General features: G+C 44.2%; 1 non-coding gene and 1 pseudogene across 1 annotated transcript; one reads left to right on the forward strand and one right to left on the reverse strand.

Annotated features, from left to right (window-relative positions):
- Positions 1-1,917: 1,917 nt before the first annotated feature.
- Positions 1,918-3,263, reverse strand: LOC134734821 (histone-lysine N-methyltransferase SETMAR-like; annotated as a pseudogene).
- A 152-nt stretch (positions 3,264-3,415) lies between these two features.
- LOC134734970 (U6 spliceosomal RNA) lies at positions 3,416-3,517 on the forward strand. Its single transcript, XR_010117837.1, has one exon. It is a non-coding gene; the product is annotated as a U6 spliceosomal RNA (small nuclear RNA).
- Positions 3,518-8,242: the final 4,725 nt, after the last annotated feature.

Here is an 8,242-nt window from a genome sequence, read left to right on the forward strand (position 1 = left end):
GAAAAGGAATCAAATACGAGAATAGAGGTGAGGGTGCCTAAGTGGGTGAGGGAGGTCTCCAAAGAGGTGACCTTCAACGTGAATACAATAAACACTGTGAATACAGTGCAGAAGCCAGCCAGAAAATGTCAGGAGAGCAGAGCAAATTGGTGCAATGTGATATTTGACATGAAATGCCGCACTAGGGCCCTGTGGTTCACATTACAACATAATCTCTTGAGGAAGAAATGCTAATGGTCAGAAATTGGTACATTTCCTTCACCAGCTACCTGAGTAGCAGAAGGCAAGAGGCCTCAGTCAGTATGCGGTTCGTTAGATTATCAGAAGCTATAACCAGAGGTGACCTGGGGGACTATGCAGGGCTGTTAGGACTTCTGGGGCCCTTAAAAAAATTGCCAGGAGTTTGTTTTTGCTACACTTAAACCTCTCTTGGCTGGGCACGGTGGCTCATGCCTGTAATCCCAGCACTTTGGGAGGTCGAGATGGGCGGATCACCTGAGGTCAGGAGTTCGACACCAGCCTGGCCAACACGGTGAAACCCCATCTCTACTAAAAATACAAAAATTAGCTGGGCGTGGTGGCACATGCCTGTGGTCACAGCTGCTCAGGAGGCTGAGGAAGGAAATACTTGAACTCGGGAGATGGAGTTTGCAGTGAGCCGAGATTGCACCACTGTACTCCAGCTTGAGTGACAGAGCAAGGCTCCATTTAAAACAAAAACGAAAACAAAAACAAAAAACAAACAAAAAACACCCCTCTCTCAGCCTTTTGCCCCTCTGGGCCCCCAGGGCACTCACACTGCCCAAGGTCATGCCAACCCACCCAGGCATTTCTGGTGGACACCTGTTGTGTGCCAGCCCGGAACTCCTCCCTTCTTCGGGTAATGGAACCCCTTTTCTTCTGATGCATGTTCTTCTCCCCATTACAAACATGTGGTTCAAAAGGAGACGCCACGTTATTACAAATCCTACCCTTTGGTCACATTCATGAATCTTTGGGTGGGAACATGACTAAAACTGGGCCAATCAGAATACTTTGTGCACTGACCACAGAGCCTTCCACAGCCTGGTCAAGGCTAGGTCAAACCACAAGCCAAGTTAAGCAGCATCCATCCCCAGGATTTTTTCACTTGGAGTTTAAGGAAAGAAATTCAGTATCTGTCTAGGAACAACGTTGTGAGCACCGAGGCAGGGAAACTGTTGACCGTCCTGTTCCTTGCTGTGAAGGAAGCTGTGCTGAGAGAATGGAGCCTCATGCTGAGAGAAGCTGAGAGATAAGGAAGAGAGTTAGTGGTATTGGAGCTCCTGCTTCCAGATATCCTGGATTTCTAACTATATCCCCTCTGCAATTATGAAAGGCTGCCAAAAAACTTCCCCCTTTGCCTAATCTAATTGTGCTCAATTTCTTTCACGGTAATACGAATCCTAATATAAATGTCTTCCTCCACATTGACCTAAGTTCTAAAATTGCTCTCCCACTCCCCTGCTTCCTAAATAAAATTCTTCCTCAAGTTCATAGTCCAAACTAATCTGATTGGCTGCTTGAAGCAATTCACCCCGAGGTATGGACAATTCAGAAGCTTCCTTGTGTTAATAATGGGGTAGACTACACACGGATGGGGGCAGGGGTATATGGGAAACCGCTGTAATGTCTAAATTTTGCTGTGAATTTAAAACTGCTGTTTAAAAAAATCTTAAAATCTTCCCTGGAGCCTTGGCCTTAAGATTGAACCACTTTATGACCAAGCAATTCTACTTCTGGGTATATAACCAAGAGAATTGAAAAAGTGTATATCCACACCAAAATTTGTACATAAGTGCTCGCTTTAGCAGCACATATACTGTTAGGATGGTGCAAAAGTAATTGCGGCTTCAGACCGTACATTTTAAATCATTATAACTAAGCTCAAACACATCTTTATTCATCAAAATAAGAACCATTACAATCAACATATTTTTGTCAACGAGAAATATGTTTGTTTATTCCTGTAGCATAAAAATCCGTGCTTCGGGATTCGACGAACCCTTGTAAAGCATTTTCTGCATCCTGCTGATTGTGGAAGCATTTTCCCTGAAAAAAGTTGCTGAGACGCTTGAAGAAGTGGCAGTCAGTTGGCAAGATATCAGGTGAATATGGCAGGTGAGGCAAAACTTCGTAGCTGAATTTGTTCAACTTTTGAAGCATTGGTTGTGCACCATGAAGTCGCACGAAGTGAGGCTGTCATGGAGAACAGCTGGGCCCTTTCTGTTGACCAATGCCGGCTGCAGGTATTGCAGTTTTCGGTGCATCTCATGGATTTGCTGAGCATACTTCTTAGATGTAATGGTTTCCTCGGGATTCAGAAAGCTGTAGTGGATCAGACCGGCCGCAGACCACAAAGAGTGACCATGACCTTTTTCTGGTGCAAGTTTGGCTTTGGGAAGTGCTTTGGAGCTTCTTCTTTTTTTTTTTTCTTGAGAGGGAATCTCGCTCTGCTGCCCAGGCTGGAGTGCAGTGGCACCATCTCGGCTCACTGCAAGCTCCACCTCCCAGGTTAACGCCATTCTCCTGCCTCAGCCTCCCGAGTAGCTGGGACTACAGGTGCCCGCCACCACACCCGGCTAATTTTTTGTATTTTTAGTAGAGACGGGGTTTCACCGTGTTAGCCAGGATGGTCTCGATCTCCTGACCTCGTGATCCACCTGCCTCGGCCTCCCAAAGTGCTGGGATTACAGGCGTAAGCCACCGTGCCTGGCCTGGAGCTTCTTCTTGGTCTAACCAATGAGCTGGTCATTGCTGCTTGTGGTATACAATCATCGCATGTCATAATCCGATCTAGAAATGGTTCGTTGTTGTTGCTTAGAATAAGAGAAGAGGACATTTTAAAAGAATGATTTTTCTGATTTTCGCTCAGCTCATGAGACACCCACTTATGGAGCTTTTTCAGCTTTCCAATTTGCTTCAAATGCTGAACGACCATAGAATGGTTGACGTTGAGTTCTTTGGCAACTTCTCATATAGTTGTAAGAGGATCAGCTTCGATGATTGCTCTCAGTTGGTCGCCGTCAACTTCCGATGGCCGGCCACTACGCTTCTCATCTTCAAGGCTCTCGTCTCCTTTGCAAAACTTCTTGAGCCATTACTGCACTGTACGTTCGCTCATTAGCAGTTACTGGGCCAAACGCATTGTTGATGTTCCAAGTTGTCTCCCCTGCTTTACGACCCATTTTGAACTCAAATAAGAAAATTGAGCGAATTTTCTTTTTGTCTAACTTCATTTCCATAGTCTAAAATAAATATAAAATAAACAGCAATAAGTCATTAGCAAAAGACAAAAGCGAGAAATGTGCATTAAAATGATGTATAACATAACCACGCTTATTTAAGAAAGTATTCCAATATCAAACAGCAAATTTCAACAATGCAAAAACCTCAATTACATTTGCACCAACCTAATAAAACTGGTACAATACAGAGAAGATTAGCATGGCCCCTGCACAAGAATGACATGCATATTCAGAAAGCATTTCATATTTTTCCATTAAAACTTCTTTCACCTTGGCTGGACGTGGTGGTTCACGCCTGTGATCTCAGCACTTTGGGAGGCCGAGGCGGGTGGATCACGAGGTCAGAATATCGAGACCATCCTGGCTAACATGGTGAAACCCCGTCTCTACTAAAAATACAAAAAAATTAGCCGGGCATGGTGGTGGGCGCCTGTAGTCTCAGCTACAGGCTGAGGCAGGAGAATGGCGTGAACCCGGGAGGCGGAGCTTGCAGTGAGCCAAGATCGCGCCACTGCACTCCAGCCTGAGCGACAGAGTGAGACTCCGTCTCAAGAAAACAAAACAAAACAAAAAAGTCTTCTTTCACCTCAAAAAAAACTATACACAAATAATAATAGCAGCATTGTTCATAAGAGCCAAAAAGTGGAAACAACCCAAATGTCTGTCAACAGATGAATGCATTTAAAAATATGGTTACTTATACAATACAATGTTATTCGGCCATAAAAAGGAGTAAAGTATTGACACATGCTACAACACAGAAGAACCTTGAAAACATCATGCTTATTGAAAGAAGCCAGTCACAGAAGACCGTGTTTTGTATGGTTACATTTAGATGAAATGTTCAGAATCGGCAAATCCATAAAGACCTAAAGTAGATTAGGGGATGGGGGAGGGGATATATAGAGAGGGACTGTGTTTTGTTTGTTTGTTTGTTTTTTGAGACAGAGTCTTGTTCTGTTGCCCAGGCTGGAGTGCAGTGGCGTGATCTCTGCTCACTGCAACCTCCACCTTCCAGGCTCAAGTGATTCTCCTCCTCAGCCTTCCCAGTAGCTGAGACTACAGGCGTGTGTCACCATGCCCAGCTAATTTTTATATTTTTAGTAGAGACAGGGTTTCACCATGTTGGCCAGGCTGATCTGGACCTCCCGACCTTAAGTGATCTGCCCGCCTCGGCCTCTCAAATTGCTGAGATTACAGGCATGAGCCATGGCGCCCGGCCAGGTACAGAATTTCTTTTGGGGGTAGTAGTGTTCTGGAATTAGATAGTAATGGCTGAACAACCTTGTGAATATATTTAAAAACCACTGAACCTTACATTTTTAAATGGTGAATTTTATGGTTTGTAAACCGTATGTAAATTTTTTAAAAAAGGAAAAAAGATTGAGCGATTTGTTGACTCTCTTGGTAGGATGTAATGGGGAGATACTTTTGAGCAGGGGTAGCCCCCATTGCTCCTTCTCTGCTCAGTGCTCATGCCCTTCGGCAAAGCAGAACAAGAGAAGCAGGATTTGGACAAGGGCCCTGACACTTAAATCAGACCGAGGGGTTTCCAAGCACTTACTATCAAGAGCTAGAATGAAATAGGCCCCATCTTTTTCAATGGCAGGTAAAAGGTTAATGGGTATATTTTTCTCAATGTTAGGATTTTCACCCATAGTATATCTTAAAATGTTGGTGCTACTTCTACTTGTCTGTTGGGGAGTATTAATGCAATGCTTACCACACCCAGAAAGAAATGAGTCTCAAGAGAGAGCACTAGAAGGCAGACTTATTTGGCAAATCTCAGTTTCGTTTTTGTTTTTGTTTTTTAGAGACAGGGTCTCCCTGCTCTGTCACCCAGGCTGGAGTGCAGTGGCGCCATCACAGCTCACTGCAGCCTCAAACTTTTGGGCTCAAGTGATCCTTCCACTTCAGCCTCCCAAGTAGCTGGGACTACAGGTGTGTACCACCACACCTGGCTAATATATATATATATACAGACAGTTTCACAGTATGTTGCCCAGGCTCATCTCTAACTCCTGACCTTGAGCAATCCTCCTGTCTCAACCTCCTAAAGTGCTGGGATTATAGGCGAGAGCCACTGTGACTGGAAGCAAACCCCAGTTTTGAGGTTATAGGCAGAGCTTCCATTAGACGAATTTAGGAGGCAGGTGACATTTGTCTTCAGAGACTTCCATCTTCCCACGTAGGGGGTGCTCAGTGCTCTCTTACACACTCATCATCACCCTGGGGATCTGAGATCCTGTCCACTGGTGACTCATCCTTGAAACTGGTTTATTATAACCCTATTTTAAAACTTTAGTCTGTAGAAAATATTCACATGAGTACACAAAGACACATGTATAAGGATGTTCATGGTATCATTTTAATTACAGTTTCCAATCAGAAACAACCTAGATAATTGCTAATAGGAGAAATATTGTTCTTCTGAAACAAACCAACCTTCTCACGGAGGATTTGTATTACAGAGCATGCTCAGGGAGAAGCCCCCTCCTAAATTAACTGATGCCTGTGGGTGGGGGTTGGGATTCGGTAGTAGTGGGGAACCCCACATGGAGGCTGATGAAATACAAGCTGGTTTGCTACTCTGATATTTTGCTTATTTTTTCCTTTGCCTGGAATACGCTCCCCTTCTACCTGTTCCCATTCTAAAATCTGACATTAGCACAACTTTCTTTTTTTTTTTTTTTTTTGAGACGGAGTCTTGCTCTGTCGCCCAGGCTGGAGTGCAGTGGCGCAATCTCGGCTCACTGCAAGCTCCGCCTCCCGGGTTCACGCCATTCTCCTGCCTCAGCCTCTCCGAGTAGCTGGGACTATAGGCGCCTGCCACCACGCCCGGCTAATTTTTTTTGTATTTTTAGTAGAGACGGGGTTTCACCATGGTCTCGATCTCCTGACCTCGTGATCCGCCCGCCTCGGCCTCCCAAAGTGCTGGGATTACAAGCGTGAGCCACCGCGCCCGGCTTAGCACAACTTTCAAACTTATGTTGCTCGAATGCCACTCTTGATATACTTTTCTCTTCCCCATTCAGCTAAGGGCTTGGTGTCATTCACTTTTGAATCTCTGTCATTTAGCAGACTTCCTGGCATATAGCAGAAGTGCAAGAAATATTTTTTAAACAAAATAATGAACAACTGAACCTACCTCTTCCAACCATATTAAGTATTCCATTCTCTGTGAACCCACAACACTTTATTTATGTCTCTCTTTTGGTATTATGACTTTCTGCCTTGTACTGTGATTTCTTTGTGTAAATCTTTGCCTCTCTACTGGAATGAAAGACTTTTGTGGGCAGAAACCACATAAAACCAAGCATAGTGCCTTGTGTATAATAAGTATGCAATTAACACTTAATTCAGTTTGGCAAAAAAAACTTTTTTGAAAAGAAATTTATAAGGATCTCATAAATATGAGCAGTAAATGTATGTATGCTAATACAGATGCAGAATATAAAAAGTACTTTATTTCCATAATGCTGTCATCCTCGAGCCACCAGGGATATTCTGAGGTTTAAGCTTGCTGATTTATGCACATAGGGCCTAGCAGCCTCAGCAGCTCAATCAACTTGCTCTTCTTCTCTCTTTCCCTCAGGCCTCCCCTCCAGCTAATGATAATTTTGACTTTCACACTATAAGGAAAACCAGTGCCTGGAAAAGTCAGAGGGTTCAAACGGCAAGTCAACTGCAGAATCAATAACTTCTTCGACACAAACCCTGGCCGTGGGAATGTGGTGACCGATGATTCCCACATTTAGGACTCACATCAAAAGAGAAACTGCTTGTCAGTTCTACTCCCTTCTCCACATTTGGTATGCAAAGGAGCTTCTCTGAGACCTTAGGACCGCAATGGATACCTGTTTTATATTTCAGACTCTTCTTAATGGCTTGTGAGCATGTCACAGTCTCTGTTAGTCTGGGATAGGGCATAATTATCTTTGCATTGTGGGAAGAACTCTGTGCTATAAGCTACTTAATATTCAGAGAGCAATTTGCAGGTACTCAGCTTAGTCACAAAGTCTGCTTAATGATGCTGAACACGAAAGTCTGGATTGTCTATTTCCAGTCTGTTATCCAGGCTGGCTAAATGACCCATCTTTCCTCTGGCCTGAACTCCAAGAGTAGCTGGAGTTTGGGGCCCAAAGTCAACAGCTATAATCAGCTAGACCAGGGTTTCTTTTCCTGAACACTATTGACATTTTAGGCCAGATAATTCTTTGCTTTGGGGGCTGTCCTGGGCATGGTAAAATTTTTAGCAGCATCTCTGGCCTCTATACACTAAAGGCCCATAGCACCACTCCGCCCCAACCAGTTGTGACAACCAAAAATGTCTCCAGATATTGCCAGTGTCCCCTGAAGAGCAAAATCACCCCCAGCTGAGAGCTGCTGACTGTGGACTCTGAGTTACTTGCCTGCTATCCTGCAGACCAGAGACGGATGTTTCCAAACTTCTCTTGCCTCCAGATTCCCCAGACTGAGTGGTGTCTTCTTTCTTTGAGCCTTGGCTTTGACTGTTCCTTTCTTTTTTGCCTGATAGTCGGTGGTCTCCTGGTTTCTTGAGTCACTTGGTCTCATTTCCCTCTGGCCTTGGATGACCTCACTGCTGTCCTGTTTCAACTCATAAACTTCTGGACTAACAAAAATAATGTACTTCCCAAAAGCCTAAATTTGCAACATTTATTCAATAAACATTACTATATATTTTGCTCTAGTGACATGCTAGGATATGCTTGAGATTGTGGCGTTTATTGGCTAGAATTATGTTTCATTGCAAGTGACAGTGGCTTGAGCAAGATAGAAGTTTATCCCACGTAGAAGTCCAAAGTGAGACAGGCCAGAACTGGTGTGGTGATCTTGTTCCATGGAGTTGATCTGCTGGGCTTGAATTCTCTTCTAAGATCACTCCATGGTCCAAGATAGCTGCTCATCCCCAGCCATTAGCTCCACCACCAAGCCAGAAGGAAGAAGGAAGGAAT

Source organism: Symphalangus syndactylus, chromosome 12 (genome assembly GCF_028878055.3).
Source record: "Symphalangus syndactylus isolate Jambi chromosome 12, NHGRI_mSymSyn1-v2.1_pri, whole genome shotgun sequence".
NCBI classification, from domain to species: domain Eukaryota; kingdom Metazoa; phylum Chordata; class Mammalia; order Primates; family Hylobatidae; genus Symphalangus; species Symphalangus syndactylus.